Source organism: Fukomys damarensis, unplaced genomic scaffold (genome assembly GCF_012274545.1).
Source record: "Fukomys damarensis isolate Sample0158 unplaced genomic scaffold, DMR_v1.0_HiC HiC_scaffold_37, whole genome shotgun sequence".
Taxonomy (NCBI): Eukaryota; Metazoa; Chordata; class Mammalia; order Rodentia; family Bathyergidae; genus Fukomys; species Fukomys damarensis.
Window position 1 is genome coordinate 21,990,110 of NW_022900949.1, and position 16,365 is coordinate 22,006,474.

Genomic DNA, 16,365 nt, shown 5'->3' on the forward strand with positions numbered 1-16,365 from the left:
TTTTTTTTTTTTTTTTTTTAAGTTTATTTATTTATTTTTGGTACCGGGAATCAAATCCCTGGCCCTGGAAAATGTTTTCACAACAGACCTCCTAAATAAAGAATTTTAAACAACTATTATAAAGATACTCAAAGAACTTAGAGAAAGATGTGGCAAAAGTTAAAAAAATAATGTATGAACAAGAATAAAGTGGAAACATCAATAAAGAAACAGAAAACAAAAAGAAACTGAGAAAAAATTCCAAAACTGAAAAGTACAAAATCTGAAGCAAAAAAATACCCTACAGGGAGCAACAGATTTGAGCTGAAAAAACAATCAGCAAACATAAAGTTAGGACAATGAAAATTATGATGATGAAGAACAAAAAGGAAACACTGAAGAAAAGAAAGCAGAGTCTAAGGGACTGTGGGACCGAACAGACAGAAAGAAGGGACAGGAGGATGTGTAAGAGTCAGGAGGACACAGTCCCAGCAACTCAAAAGGCCGAGTCAGGCCAACCCAGGCAACACAGTGAGACCATAAAAAAGGTCAGGGAATGTAATTCAGTGGTACAGCATTTGCCTAAAATGTACAGGGCCACGAGTTCAAACGCTAGCACTGAAAACAAACACAAAGATCTCAATAAGAAGCAGTGAACTGGGTGAGAGGAGAAGCTGTCACATGTTGTGTGTACACAGAAAGCAGCCCAGTTGCCACAAAGCTCACAACATACCACATGTGAGGCTTTCAACCCTAGTTATTTCTCTATTAGAAATAACACACATACAGGGCAGGGGATTCAGCTCAGTTGTTCCACCACCTGCCTCGCAAGCGCAAGGTCCTGAGTTTGATCCTTGGTATGAAAAGAAAAGACAAGACACGACACAACACGACACACATACAACAGACATTTACAGAGTGAGAAACTAAGCAATTCAATCCCTGATACAGAGTGATGATTCATTCAAAGCCAGAAGTTTAGTGCCAGAACATGGGCTATGACTCAGGTCCGTTTTCCAGACCAATCTTCTTAAAACACGTAATTTTTTTCCCACATATTTAAATAGTAACACCCCAAGCTGGGCTTGGTGGCACACACCTGTAATCCTAGCACTCGGGAGGCTGAGGCAGGAGGATCGCTGTGAGTTCGAGACCAGCCTGGGTTACATAGTGAGTGCTAGGTCAGTTTCAACTACATAGTGAGACCCTGTCTCAAAAAACCAAAAATTAATTAATTAATTAATTAATTAGGTACACCTGTTAGGACTTTGTATCAACAAATAACTTAAATAAATCTCTGTAACAAAAAGCCCTCCCAAAAGAGTGACCACTGTAGTGATGAAATGATTCTGTAAATTAACTGTGTATCAACACAGCAGTTTTAACAGTGTTCAATAATTCTTTCAGGTGACAGCTTGGGAAAACTGAGTGAAAGATATGCAAAACCTCTGCGACAGTACTTCATATGCCTGTATGTGAATCTACAGTTGGCTCAAAATAAATGCAACATCTGGAGAAGTAGCTCAGTGATACAGCCCTTGCCTGACATGCAGGAAGCCCTGGGTTCAATGGACAGGAGGGACGCTTGATGCAGGGGGTTCACAGTTGGAGCCTCGCCTGAGTTACACAGCAAATTTGAGGCCAGCCTGAGATAGACAGTGAATTCAAGGCCGTCCTGAACTACAAAGTGAGACCTGTCTGAAAAAAAATAGTAATTAAAATTAAAACAGCTGCTGGGAAGTCAGACATGGTAGTGTACACATGTAATTACACTTAGGGAGGAGAAGACACAGGATTACAAATTCAAGTCTAGTCCAGGCAACTAGCAAGAACCTATCTCAACATTTAAAAAAAAAAAATGAATAAAAGGAGGTGGCAGAGATACTGCCTAGCATGTGTAGCCCCTAGGTTCACTTTCTACCACTGTAAGACAATTTATACTTTTTTTTTTTGGTACTGGGGACTGGACTCGGGACCTTGCATTTGCAAGGCAGGTGCCAGAACCACTGAGCTAAATCCCCAGCCCTTGTAAGACAATTTATAAAAGAGCTGTTTCAAAAAATTGAAAACAGGGCGCTGCGCCAAAGCCATGTGGGCACAGAAGCCATGTGGATGGGTGTAGTGCAGCTCAGGTTCGCTATGGTGGAGCTGCAGCAGCTCCCGGTGCAAGAGGCAGTGGACTCCATGGTGAAGAGTGTGGAGAGAGAACATTGGGAAGATGCACGGCCTCATTTTCCAGTACAGTGCCAACTGCTGTGAGGACAACCAGGCGTCCATGCAGCAGGTGCACTAGTGCATCAAGCTCTGCTATTCCCTCTAGCTCAGGGCCAGGCCTTGGTGACAATGAGCTGGAAAAGTTCCAGGACCAGCTGTTCCGGTGCACGATGCATTGTAATGACAAAGCCAAAGATTTGATGGATGCGGGGAATAAGGAGCTTCAGGTGAAACAACAGCTGGACAGTTGTGTGGCCAAGTGTGTAGATGGATCACATAAACCTCATTCCAACTATGACCAAGAAGATGAGGAGTCTCTCTTGTTCATTGGGAAATTAAAGTCTTTGCCAGTGGCCATCGGGTTTTAGGGCAGGAAGTAAAACTTATGAATGAAGAAACTAAGGATGACAACAAGTTTAAGACATTTCACTTGCCTCTGTACCCTGATTCCTCTATGTTTGGATACTAGAAAGTACAATGAAAAAGAAAAAAAAAAAAAAAACTGGTGCTAAAGTTTGAGTCAAAGATAGAACAAGACAGTGTTTTAGAGCCTAAATTTCATGTAGCAAGATTCTATCCTGGCAGTAGAGCTCTCAGTTATACCAACTGAGAACCCTCCACAGTACCAGCATCATCTTAATTCACAGATATTAGCAGGCTGGCAGGTTCTCTGAGCTGCCTGTGACCTAATGGAGTTGTACAAGTGTCTCTGTAGCTTATTTCCTATTTACCAGAAATATCACCACACTAAACCATAAAACAAAATTCAGATAACTAAATTCACACACCTATAACCCCAGCATTTGGGAGGCTGAGATACTGAGGACTACCAGGAGTTTGAGGCCAGCCTGAGCTACATAGTGAGTTCAAGACCAGCCCAAACTACATAGAAAGATCCTCTCAAAAGAGTGGGGAGGGAGCCCATACCTTCATTTGGCTTGGTTTTTTATATGAAAGGGAAAGAAGTAGATTTAAGATGTGGAGTTGAGACAGTAGATAAGTACTGTGCAAGGCTCCTTGTGTATATCCTTTTTTAGCTATCAAGATATGGATGTGCAGTCTTGATATGCTTCTTGCTTAACTCAGCTACATGGTTTATATCAGGAGTCGGACCAAAGCCCTATAATAAATGAGCATGACAGTTTGACTGTGAACTATTACTTGACTGGCTTGAGAGACACCTAGGACAGTGGTAAAGCATACTTCTGGGTGTGCCCAGTTGGGTCCTGGGAGGAATGTACCTGTCCCTCTCTGATCCCTTGCTCCAACTCCTTGCTTTCTGCTTGTGGCCACCATGAGGTGAGCAGCCTTCCCCTACCATGCCTTTTCTGCCATGTTTCTGCCTTGGCAAACAAACATAGACTAAAACCTTGGAAACTGTGGGCCAACATAAACCTTTCCGCCAGGCGTTGTGGTGCATAACTGTCAGCCCAGCACTCCAGATGCTGAGGTACAAAGATCGCTTGGAGTTCAAAGCCAGGCTGGACTATGTAGTGATTCAAAACCATCCAGAACTGCGTGGTGAGACCCTGGTCTTAAAATGAAAATAAATTAGCACTTTCACAGGCCCCATAGGCAGTGGCACCAGGATTTGGTAGCTAGTGGGGAGGAAACCTTAACTGCCTCCTTGCCCTGGTGCTATACTAGTGGTAGGTGTTACTCAGTAGAGTAGACTCCACTCTGTAATTCTTTTTTTTTTTTTTGGTACCGGGGATTGAACCACTCTATGATTCTTAAGTCAGCCCTGTGCCTTCTCCCTGCTTCTCTAAATCTTAGGTGTTCCACACACGCAGAAAAAAGATAAACCTTTTCTCCTTCCTCTTTTGAGTTGTACATGCCAGCTATTTTGACCTGGCAATGAAAATGTAACTAAATAAAATGAGTGTCAAGATAGCTCATGTCATGGACTGCAAAACTTACTGTAGTTAACATGCAGTAACCCAAAGCAATCTACATTATCAATACAATCCTTATCAAGAGCCTAGCAACATTTTATGGAGCAACAGAAAAAATCCATCCTAAAATTCATTTGGGACCACAATGGACACTTGAGATAAAATAAACTTGGAAGACTTACATTTCTCTTGATACCAAAATACACTGCACATACCCCACCGACAATGCCACCCAGCAGAACCCCATCCCAGACTGAGGAGGTTCTGGGAGCCCACCCCACCCCCAGCCAATACAGCCTGCCAGATGCCACACCAGTGCCAGGAGGACCCAGGAATTATGCACCCCTCCTCCAGTCCCTGGGTTCTCTATAGTACAGGTCAAAAGAGCTAAGAACCAACAGACAGGCCTGATGAAGGAGAGAGGGGAGTTTCACTTCAAGACTGAAATGATACCCTTCCACAGAGAACAGATGAGAGACAGCCTTGGGAGATGGCTTGGAAAGGGAAAGAGAGCTACATAGGGACCCCCTCCAATGCCCTGGGGGGGCCTGTGCTCTGTGGTAGAAACCCAGGTTTGGTGGGTGTAATCATCAAAGGGGCAGTCTGAGGTCTGAGGAAGAAGGCATTTAGTTTAGCACTCTGGGGCTGCTATCGGCCAGCAGGAATCAGTGCTCTGGATCACTGTAGGCGAGTATCAGAGGTCCTGATTGTTTTCACTAAAATCAGAATCCTCTGTTTTGATGAAGGGCTGAACATGAGTGGTTCCCAGGAGCTGTCAATATCCAGTTGACAATTAATGCCACTGTTGTTGCTGAAATTTACTACCATAGACAAGGCAAGATGGCAGCAGCCAGAAACTGGTTTTCTCTCCATGTCAATACCTAAATTGCCTGGAGGATTATAAGCAATCTTGGGCCAAAGAATTTGTAAACCCCAGCACAAAAAATACAACAACAAAAAGAAGCATGAAAAGACAAGGTAACAAAATGTCTCCAAAAACTCCCAACTTTCGCCCAAAATCAGTACAGGGTGCACTGAGCATGGGAATCATAAGCTACACAGCAGAAACGTCTGAAAGGGTATCAATGGAGGTAAACAGTGCTATAAGGTGCTAGGCGAATTTCAAGACAAAACTACTCATATGACAATCATAATAAAACAAATGATAAGCGAGTCCAGAGAAAACACTAATAATCAGCTAGCAGAGCTAAAGACAGAGGTGTAACACACGAGTGCCAAGCATAGAAAAGAGTGGGACTGCATAATAAAGTTCCAAACAAATCCAAGGCAGAAGAAGAGACCAGTGTAAAGACAAGAGTGTCACAGGGCCACCGCCACCTCACTTGCAAGAACAGAGCCCCAAGTTCGATCCCCAGTACCAAAAAAATAAATCTTTTTGTACTTAGTATCTACTTTGAAGATATAACAATACAGAATGTTATTCTCTTATTATCTAGTTGAGAAAATGTTTTATTTTTTCATAAAATAAAAAGGAAAGGCAGACATGGTGGTACACACCTGTTATCCTACCACTTAGGAAGCTGAGGCAGGAGGATCCCTGCCAGTTCGAGGCCAGCCTAGGCTACACAGTGAGTTCAATATCATAGGGAGATCCCAGCCTGTAAATAAACAAGCAAGCAAGCCTGTAATCCCAGCACTCAGGAGGCTGAGGCAGGAGGATTGTCAATAGCTCAAGGCCAACCTGGGCTACATAGTGAGTTCAAAACCCACCTGAGCTATGTAGTGAGATCACATCTCAAAAAATAATTGCAAGGACGCAAGGACCCGAGTTCGATCCCCAGTACCAAAATTAGTAACAATAATAATAATAATAATATTTACAAGAGGTAAAATGAGGGTAAGGGAATGGGAAAAAAATAAGAACCAAGATACATCACACAGAGGTACAAGATTCCAATGATGAATGTAACTGTTTTGTTTACCTTAAATGTACCAATAAACCTAATGAAAAAAATAATAAATAACACACAATGACTATATAAAATCTTACATATAACAAATTAAAGAAAAAATAAAAAATAATTTTTAGAAAGGAAAAAAAAAAATCACAAAAGTAATCAAAACAGTGTGGTGCTGGCATAAACACACACACACACACACACACCAGAAATAAACACATGATTTGGGGGGGTCCTGGAAATCAAACTCGGCTCCTTGAGATTGTTAGGCAGGCGGCAAAACCACTGAGCTAAATCCCCAGCCCAAGACACATGATTTTTGAAAAGGATACCAAAACCATTCAATAAATGATGCTCAGAAACACATGCAAAAGAGGCTAAGTACACATTAACTTAAGAGATTAAATTTGCCTGGCATAGTGGCGAATATTTGTAATTCCTGCTACTGGGAAACTGGGGCAGGAGAAACACAAGTTCCAGGCTGTCTGAGCAACTTAATGATGCTGTCTCAAAATAAAATAAAAACTAGGAATACTGGCTCACATCCATATCCCAGCACTTTGGAAGTCTGAGGCAAGAGGATTACAAGTTCAAACAGAGCCTGCAGTTAGCAACATAACAAGACCCTGGTGATATAGCTCAGTGAGAAGGACCTGGGTTTCATCCCACAAAAATAAATACAAAGAGCCACGGGGCTGGAGATTTAGTTCAATGGAGCCGCGGCCTACCTTGCATGCACGAGGTTCTGAGTTCAATCCTTGGTACCAAAAAGAAAAAAAAAAAGGACCAGGGATGTAGCTCAGTGATAGAGCTACTTACTTCCCTAGCAGGCCCAAGACCCTAGAATCAATTCAAGTTAGAAACTTCTCCACATACACAAATACAAGCAAAACAAATTAAAATACTGAGGTTTAAGGGTGGGTATTTAGCTCCGTGGCACTGAGCCTGCCTCACAAACACAGAATCCCGAATTCGATACCCAGTACCAAAAAAAAAAAAAAAAAAAAAAAAAAAGGTTTAGTCCAAAAAAACTTTAGTAAACACTAATATTAATCTTTTCATAGCTTATTAACATACAATTATTTGTACAAAAGAAAAAAGAAATACTCCTTGACATACACTGTCCACACATGAAAGACTAGGGATGCAGTACATCTGAGAGAAAACCCAGCACTTCCCAAAACTACCAGTTACGAAAGCATCCACCATCCATAAATATTAACAAGTAAAGATTTTTTTAAAAAGTAGCCCGGCGAGGTGGCACACGCCTGTAATCCCCAGTACTCAAGAGGCTGAAGCAGGAGGATGGCTATGAGTTCGAGAACAGCCTGAGCTACATAATAAGTTCCAGGTCAGTCTCAACTACATAGTGAGACCCTGTATCAAAAAAAAAGATTTAAAAAAAGAAACTTTTGGGCCAAGGATTTAGCTCAGTGGTGCCACCACCAGCCTCACAAGTGCAAGGTCCCAGATTCAAACCCTGGTACCAAAAAAAAAAGAAAACAAACAAACAAACTTGGAAAATGTGAAGATGAAACTTTCAACAGAGATACACCTCATCTAAATCTCTCCATTCAAACCTTACAGGTAAAGGAGCTTGGGATTTACCTCAGTGGTTCCACCGCCTGCCTCCCAAGCACAAGGTCCCAAGTTCGATGCCCGGTACCAAAAACAAACAAACCTTACAGGTAAAGGGAATAAACCAGAAACTAGGCAGTTTTTAAACTATTCATACAATGGCAGAAACTAATAATCTTCAAAAAATAGCCAGGCGTGGAGGAATGGCATCTTTATAGTGATACACTCTCCCTTCTCAAGGGGCTGAAGACACGCATACGTGCAGGCATGCATGCACACACACACACACACACACACACACAGGGATTCACACTCCTGGGAGGGGCTGGGGTGCCTGGCAGCAGCAGTACACCACTCAGCACTAGTAAGACCCTCAATTAAACCCCTAGCTCTAAAACAAAACAAAAACATCCTGGGTGTTTGCTTCAAGGCACACCAGCTCTGAGCCAGGCATATTGGGGCACACCTGTAATCACAGCACACTGGAAGATAAGGCAGGAGGATCACTGAGAGTTTGAAGACAGCCTGGGCTACACTATGAGAGCCTATCTCAAAGGGGCGGATGGCTCAGAGTGAATGCCCCCCGTTCAATGCCTAGTACCTCAAATATCAATCAATCAATCAAACGGCACCTGTATTTCACTGTGCCATTTAGGAGTTTAACAGTAGACTCCTCTATACAAGCACCTGACACTTCCTGCTCCACCTAACCTTTTTCACTGAGGCTTAGGTGACAGAAGGACAGCTGACCAATCATTTAACACTCCATCTACCTCTAAAGGCCATGGTCTTCACATCCCTGCCACACTGCTGCGATATCTCAGGTTAAGTCCATTTCTCCCCAAGACAGGGTCTTGCTATTTACTTCAGGCTGGCTTTGGACTCAAGGCACTCCTGTCTCGGCCTGCTGGACTCTTTTCAATTTCTTTTCTAAAGTTATCCAGTGTCTACAGCTACACACTACTGAAATTAAAGCCATTTTTCTTCTGGTACTGAAGATTAAACCCACAGCATTCTCACTGAACTATTATCTGCAGCCCTTTTTCAGTTTTGAGTCAGGACCTCTCTCAATAACTGAATTGCCAAATTGCCCAGGCTGAACTTGAACTCAAAATTCTCCAGCCTCAGCCTCCCAACAGTGCTGGGATTAGAGGATGCACCATCAGGCAAATCTGGCTGTTTTTTTACCCAGCTATATTAAATGTTTAAGTTTTCTTTTTTCTTTTTGTGCCAGAAATCAAACTCGGGTCCATGTGCTTAAAAGGCAGGCAGAGGAGCCTCTAAGCTAAATCTCCAGCCCCATATGTTTAAGTTTTAAAATAGTATTTTAGTGGAAATACAGCAGTGAAAAAAAAATGTTTTCCCTGCACTAGCAGTAAGAAACACCATAGCAAACTGGGAACCAGGTGATGGTTTTGAGGACTGAAATAGCAATGAAGAGCTAGGGACATAGCTTGATACTGAGGTTTGCCTAACACCCACGAGGCCCTGGCCCCGGTTCAATGCTGGTACGGGGCGCACCAGCAGTCCTATTGCTTCGATCATCCCAGAGATAGGGGCTTTTTTTTTTTTTTTTTTTTTTTTTTTTGAGACAGGATCTTGTTGTGTAGGTTCCCACCCCCGCAATACTGGAAAACGAACTCAGGACCTTGCTCTTGCCAAGCAGGCACAGCGCCACTGAGCCACATCCCTGGCCCTCTCGTGTAGTTTAGACTGGCCTTAAACTAACTATACAGCCTGGCCTCCAACTCCCAACAATCCTGCCTCCACCTCCTTAGTGTTGGGATTATAGGAGTGCACCACCATGCCCAGCCAGTCAGGGCATTTGCACTGAAAAGGAAGGAGGTAAAAAGAAGACAAGGGGTTCCAATATATATAATATGCAATCATTTTGTAGAAAAGGAAGGAAAACAGGAGCTTATCTACACATAAACTTGTACATATATAAAGACATGAGGGGCTGGACGTCATGGCACACACCTGTAGCCCCAGCTCTCTGGGAAGCTAAGGCAGAACAACTCCAAGTTCAAGCCCAGCCTGGGCAACTTAGCAAGACCCTGTCTCAAAATGAAGAATAACAGAAGAAATGGGATGTAGCTCAGTCTGAAAGCCCTGAGTTCAATCCCTAATACCACAAAATAAAACAACTAGCAAAGTGTATTCAAAAACTAGCAGCAATGGAGAATTGGGAAGCAAATTAAACTTGACAAAACTTGACAAAAGGAGAAACAGGTAAGTTTAAGAGAATTTTTGTGTTGCTTCTGCAGTGCAGAGTGTTGAATTGAACCCAGGGCCTCATGCAAGCTAAGCATGCTAAGCATCCATTCTACCACTGAACTACAACCCCAGCCCTTAGGACAGAGAACTTCTATTAGCTATCTTTTCACCTTTTTTTCTTGAACCATGTCATTGTACCACCTTTATAAAACTGAGTAATTTAAGGTACTGTAATAATCCATAGAAATCACATATAACTGTGGGCTTAAAGATACATAGGTAGGACGGCTATGTAGAGAGAAGCAGCAGACAACCGGTTACTTAGGTCAGAACGCTCAAACAAAGGGTTAAAGTGATGGTACCAGTGCCTAAAGGCATAAATTAACATCAAATACACAGGCCAGAAGAGCCCCTGGAACTTAAATTTTGCAGGGGAGGGGGGGAGTTTCCAGGGATCGAACTCAGATCCTTGTACTTGTGAGGCAGGCGGTGGCACCACTGAGCTAAATCCCCAGCCGCGGAACTTAAATTTTAAAGAGCAATGACAAAAAGCAATCCAAAAGGCAATATGGGAAGACAGGAAAGAACTTAGCTTTCCAAAGGTCAGGAGAAGAGAGCTGTAGAAGAGATGGCATGATGACGATCTGACAGATGGTTTCTAATGCTCACAATAAGTCAAGTAGAACCAAAATTTAAGGGAAAAAAAAACTTGGCCTTTTGAAGTTAGCAAAAGTAATATGGAGGTAGAGTTAAGAGCCAAATGGAATAATGTGAAGGGTGAATGAGTAGAAACGTATATTATTCTATGTAGTATGCCTAAAATGATTAGGAAAGGACTTGAGGAAGTCCACAATAAAAGACCTACATTGACAATAAAAACAGAAAATTCAGTATCACAAGCCAGTGGGGCGGGCATGGGCTGCTCACCTGCATCATAAGCATCACCCTTCTACGCAGACACACCCACCCCCCCGCCGCATGAGGAAACTGCTCTTACCCCTGACTCCAACTACGTGGTCTAGAGAGGGCTGCCAGCATAGTACCCTCCCCACTCCAGCCATGATCCAGGACAGGTCAATCAGGCCTTCTCAGGGTTCTTCCAGAGAGCCCCTTCTCGTGGTAGAAGGGGCTGGGAAGATGAGAGCCGGAAGCTGCCAGCAGTCATGGTTCCAGCCTCATGTAGCAGACAGTCTGTAGTATGAGAGAATGAAATCAACACGCAGAGAAAGAGATAAAAGGTGAAGTCCTAAACCAAATGGGAGGAGAAAGAGAAACAAATATACTAACATGAGATTCATACAGCTGAAGTAATTAAAGACCAGATTTGCTTTTGGACTACCTGGTAGCCAAGGCAAAAGGAAATAAAATGTATTTCATATATCTAACAAAAAAGAGGAAATATACCAGATCCTTAAGGGAAATAATTTTTCTGGTGCTAACTTATTATAAAGAACTTCTGGTACATGGGTCTTTTAAAAGACCAAATGGGTAGAGACATAGGGTGGTCATTACAGCACACGCAGATCTGGTGCGCTATCACCTGAAACAGCTAAGCCACCTCTCCATCATCGAGCACAATGACCCTAAGAGACTAGAATGCAGCACACAGTTGACAAGTGGAGCTATCAACTATGCTTTTGTTTTTCCTGGAAATTTGCTACTGAAGGGAAAAGACAAAAGGATGAACACGTGTAAAAGGAAAATAAGAATTCATGGGAGTATTCAAAAGCATTTCTGAGCCACTGGGAAAAATCAAGTAAAAAAAACAGACAAGACTGAAGATAGAAGCTATCACTAGCAACTGACAAAACAAGACCTTGCAAGAAGAGGAAAAGAGCACATCAGAAGCACAGATAATTAATTCCACTTAAAAACAACCTCTCTTCCTGAAGTACCAAATGACAATAGTGACATAATCCCAGTACTAGAGGCTGAGGCAGGGAAGCTCATGTTCAAGGCCAGCCTGGGCTACATAACAAGACTATATCTCCAAAAACCAAAATATAAAATGATTTTTAAGGCCAGGCTTGGTGGTGCATGCCTGTAATCCCAGCACTCTGGGAGTGCTGAGGCAGGAGGATTGCTGTGAGTGAGAAACCAGCCTGGGCTACATAGCGAGTTCCAGGTCAGTCTCAACTACACAGTGAGACCCTGTCTCAAAAAAAAAAAAAGAAAGAAAGAAAGAGGCCAGGGATTTAGCTCAGTGGTTCGGTGGCCTACCTTGCAAACGCAAGGACCTGAGTTCAAGGCCCGGTACCAAAAAAAAAAAAAAAAAAAAAAAAAAAAAAAAAAAAAAAAAAAAAAAAAAAAAAAAAAAAGAAAGAAAGAAAGAAAAAGATTTTTAAAATAAGAATAAAAAGCAGTAGGCATGGTGGTACACACCTGGATTTACTGGGGAGGCTGAGGCAGGAATATCACAAGTTTGAGGCCAGTCTGGGCAAAGTAATGAAACCTTGCCTCGAAATAAAGGGTAGTGATGTAGCTCAATGGTAAGGCACTTGCTCAGCATGAGCAAGGCACTGGGTTCAGCCCTAAGTAGCAACAAAAACAAAAAAAAAAATGGTAGGCATGGTGGTACACACCTGGATTTACTGGGGAGGCTGAGGCAGGAATATCACAAGTTTGAGGCCAGTCTGGGCAAAGTAATGAAACCTTGCCTCGAAATAAAGGGTAGTGATGTAGCTCAATGGTAAGGCACTTGCTCAGCATGAGCAAGGCACTGGGTTCAGCCCTAAGTAGCAACAAAAACAAAAAAAAAAATGAAGGGCTAGGGATTTAGCTCAGTGGTTCCGCCGCCTGCCTTGCAAGCCCAAGGACCCAAGTTTGATTCCTGGCCCCCAAAAAATAAAAAAACTTGGGAGGTGAGTACGGAAAAACAGTAGTAAACTTCATGGGAGCATAGGGTAAGTTCAATCCCCAGCAGCAAAAAAATTAAAATGGGGGTAAGGGCTAGCTCAGTGGCAGAGGGTAAACCTACTATACATGAAGCCATAGGTTCACTACTGGGACCACCAAAAAAGACATCAATAACATAAGCCCAAAACTAATGCATCTTACACTTCATAGCACTGGACACTGGAAGAACTTTAGGCCCGAGGCAGGGAATACGCACAGTGATGGTCTATGTTTCAAGTAAGGCTAAAATCAGGAGGAATCTGGGCCAGGGATTAGCTCAGTGGTTCCGCTGCCTGCCTCACAAGCACAAGGATCCGAGTTCAATCCCCAGTACCAAAAAAACAAACAAACAAAAAACAAGAGGAATCAGATATAATTTTAAAAAATAAGACCAACCCTCTTTACTTTAACTGACTCATACCTACCCTAGGAAATTGAAGTGGTTACTTTTCTGGAGAGGGTAAAACCACAGAAATATGGACTCAGCACACTAAGACCACAGAAGGAGTAGAATATTTAAAAAGATTAAGTCAAAGTCTAACCCTATTCACTCAAATCTTAGCACCCACCTACCTCAAAAAATACTAGTAACCAGGTTTGTTTTGCTGTGCATAAACTGAAAACCCAATTTGATCACCTTTACTGAAACCAATCAGCCAGTAATCCCTGCCCATACACAGAGCCCAAATCAGTTCGCTAGGTACTTGTCATAACACATTCCCGCCAGCCTGAACCCCTAGTTCTTCATGCACAACTGTCCCACTAGACAGCTGGTAGCACCCGAGGGGACTGTACCATGCCACCCAAGGGGACAGTCACACCACAGCACCATTGTTTCAGAGCCAAATGCAGCAACACAGAAAAATTATAGCCCCAGGCCAGGGATGTAGCTCAGTGGCACAGCAAAGTGCCTGCCTGGCAAAGCTCACGGTCCTGAGTTCAATCCCCAGTACTAAAAAAAAAAAAAAAAAAAAAAAAGACATAATCCTGTCTTGAAAATATTAAATTTGAATAACTGACTAAATTTAAAGCTAAGTCTCTAACAAGAAAAAGACTAGTGGGTATAGTGAAGCCTGCCTGCAATACCAGCACTCGGGAAGGCAGAAACAGGAGGATTTTGAGTTCAAAGCCAGATAGGAGCAGAGCAAGAAAGACCCTGTCTCACACAGACAAAGAGACAGAAACAGAGACAGACAAGAGAGACACCAACCAAAATAGTACAAAGAGAAAAGTACCCTAAAATCAAAAGAAAACTTCAGCACTGAAACAAAATCCCTCATTAACATTCTCAGAGCTAAGAAAGGACATTGCATTCAAGACACAAAAACAGAAAATGAGAAATAAGCAACACTAGTCCTGTGCAGTGGCCCATGCCTGTGACGTTAGCTACTCTACAAGCTACAGCAGGACCCAGACTCCAGGCCAGCCTGGGCATCTCTAGATAATGGACAGATAGACAGAGGGGAAAGACCAGGGGCACAGCTCAGGGGAAGAAGCTTGCACAGCTTCAATCTCTAGCACTGCAGAGACAAAACAAAACTGCACAATATAACAGAATTCAAAATTGTTAGAGCCACATGTGGAGGCATATCTATAATATTAGCACTTGGGAGGATGAGACAGGAGGATTGCCACAAGTTCAAAGTCAGCCTGAACTATCTAATGAGATCTTCTCTCCACCAAAAAAAAAAACAAAAAAAAAAAACTGTCATCATAAAGTGCCAGGCATGGTGACACATGCCCATAATCTCCAAACCCAGGAGGTCAGGGCAGGAGGAAGCTAAGGCAAGAGTATTGTTATGGGTTCTAGACCAGTCTGGGCTATATAGTGAGTTTGAGGCCAGCCTAAACTAGACTACATATGGAGACCCTGCCTCCAAAAAAAAAAAAAACAAAACAAAACAAAACAAAACTATTATAAAGTAAGGAATCTACTCAATGAAGAAAAAGAATGAAAGCTGGGGATTTAACTCAGTGGTTCTGGCGCATGCCTCGCAAGTGCAAGGGCCCAAGTTCAATCTCCGGTACCAAAAAAAAAAAGAACAGGGGCAGGGGCAGGGGACCGGGGCAAGTGCGCAGTCCTGAGTTCAATCCCTGGTTACCCCCGCCCCCCCAAAAAAAAACCCTATTGCAAGCCAGATGTGGTGGCAAGCAACTGTAATCCTAGCACTCAGGAGGCTGAGGCAGGAGGATCACTGTTGAGTTCGATACCAGCGTGGGCTACACAGTGAGTTCCAGGTCAGTCCCAATTACATAGTAAGACCCTGTCTCAAAAACAAAAAACAACGCTATTACAACAAAGAACAGTGAATAAATATAGCTTAGGACTCCCTGGGATCAATTCCTAATACTATCACACACACACACACAGACACACAAAATATATATATATATGTATATACATACATATGCTACACACACACACACACACACACACACAATTATATATCAACATACATATTAAGTGAATTCACAGGATCCAACATCTAAATTAAAAAAATAAACTGGTGGTACATGCCTATAATCTCAACACTCTGACTGGCAGAGACAAGAGAATCACAGATTCAAGCCCATCTCGGAAATAATTAGGGAGACCCTAGTCTCAAAATTTAAAAAGCCGGGGATTAAATTTAGTGCAAAGGGGCCTGTGATTTAGCTCAGCAGTTCTGCTGCCTGCCTCATAAGCACAAAGACCTGAGTTCGATCCCCAGTACCAAATAAATAGATAGACAGATACATACACAGATTGATTTATTGCAAAGGCCCAAGGTTCAATCCCCAATCTAACCGAAAAAAATTTATAAACATACAGAAAAAGCAAATGATGAATACAGAACTAAGGAAATTATTGAAGAAATAATTCAAAAATACTTCCCCTGGGGCTAGGGATTTAGCTCAGTAGTTCCACCACCTGCCTCTCGCAATTGCAAGGTCCCGAGTTCGAACCCCAGTACCAAAAATACTTCCCCTGATCTGAACTCATGTTCCCTACCAAGACTTATGAAATCACAAGGACCAGCGTATGCTCAGTATAATGAATGCGAGTATATGAAAAGTACTTCACCACTATGAAGCGTTAGAAATAACCTTGATTCAGGGCCCAAGTTCAATTCTGGGGAGGAGAGAGGAGGGGAAGGGAAAAAGAAATAACCTGGATTTAACAATCACATAAAAAGAAACAAAAATCCCCCAGGCCTACTGGCCTCAGACAGAACTCCAACTATTGAGGAGGCTAAGGCACAAGAATCATGAGTTTAAACCTCATCTAGTCAATGTAGCAAGACCTTATCTCAAAAAAAAAAAAAAAAAAAGAATTAAAACTCAGAAGTGATCTGCACTGCAACAGACTGAGCCAGGTATAATGGTGCATACCTGTAATCCCCAGCACTTCGAAGGCTAAAGCAGGAGAATTATTAGTTTGAGGCCAGCCTGGGCTACATAGTGAGTTTAAGACCAGCCTACAACTAGAACAAAATCTCAGAAAATAAAAAATAAGGCTGGGCATGGCAGCCTACATCTATTAAACCCCACAATTGGGAGGGTAAAGCAGATCTCCCCAAATTTGAAGCTAGTCTGGGCTACACTGTGAGTTTAAGCTAATCTGAGCTACACAACAACACCTTGCCTCAAAAATCAAAAGATGTTTTTAAAGAGTGTAACAAGGCGGG

At 42.5% G+C, this 16,365-nt stretch overlaps 1 protein-coding gene and 1 pseudogene across 8 annotated transcripts in view; one reads left to right on the forward strand and one right to left on the reverse strand.

The window, feature by feature from the left end:
- Mllt10 (MLLT10 histone lysine methyltransferase DOT1L cofactor) overlaps nucleotides 1-16,365 on the reverse strand; it is a 177,508-nt gene that overhangs the window by 152,208 nt on the left and 8,935 nt on the right. For 7 of the 8 annotated variants that reach the window (XM_019206869.2, XM_019206868.2, XM_019206866.2 and 4 more), the window contains exon 3: nucleotides 10,800-10,993. The exons of the other annotated variant lie outside the window; for it this stretch is intronic. The gene's annotated coding sequence lies outside the window, so the exon portion shown is untranslated. The remainder of the gene's footprint in view (nucleotides 1-10,799; nucleotides 10,994-16,365) is intronic. 8 annotated transcript variants of the gene reach the window in all.
- On the forward strand, nucleotides 2,083-2,532 carry LOC104859296 (annotated as a pseudogene).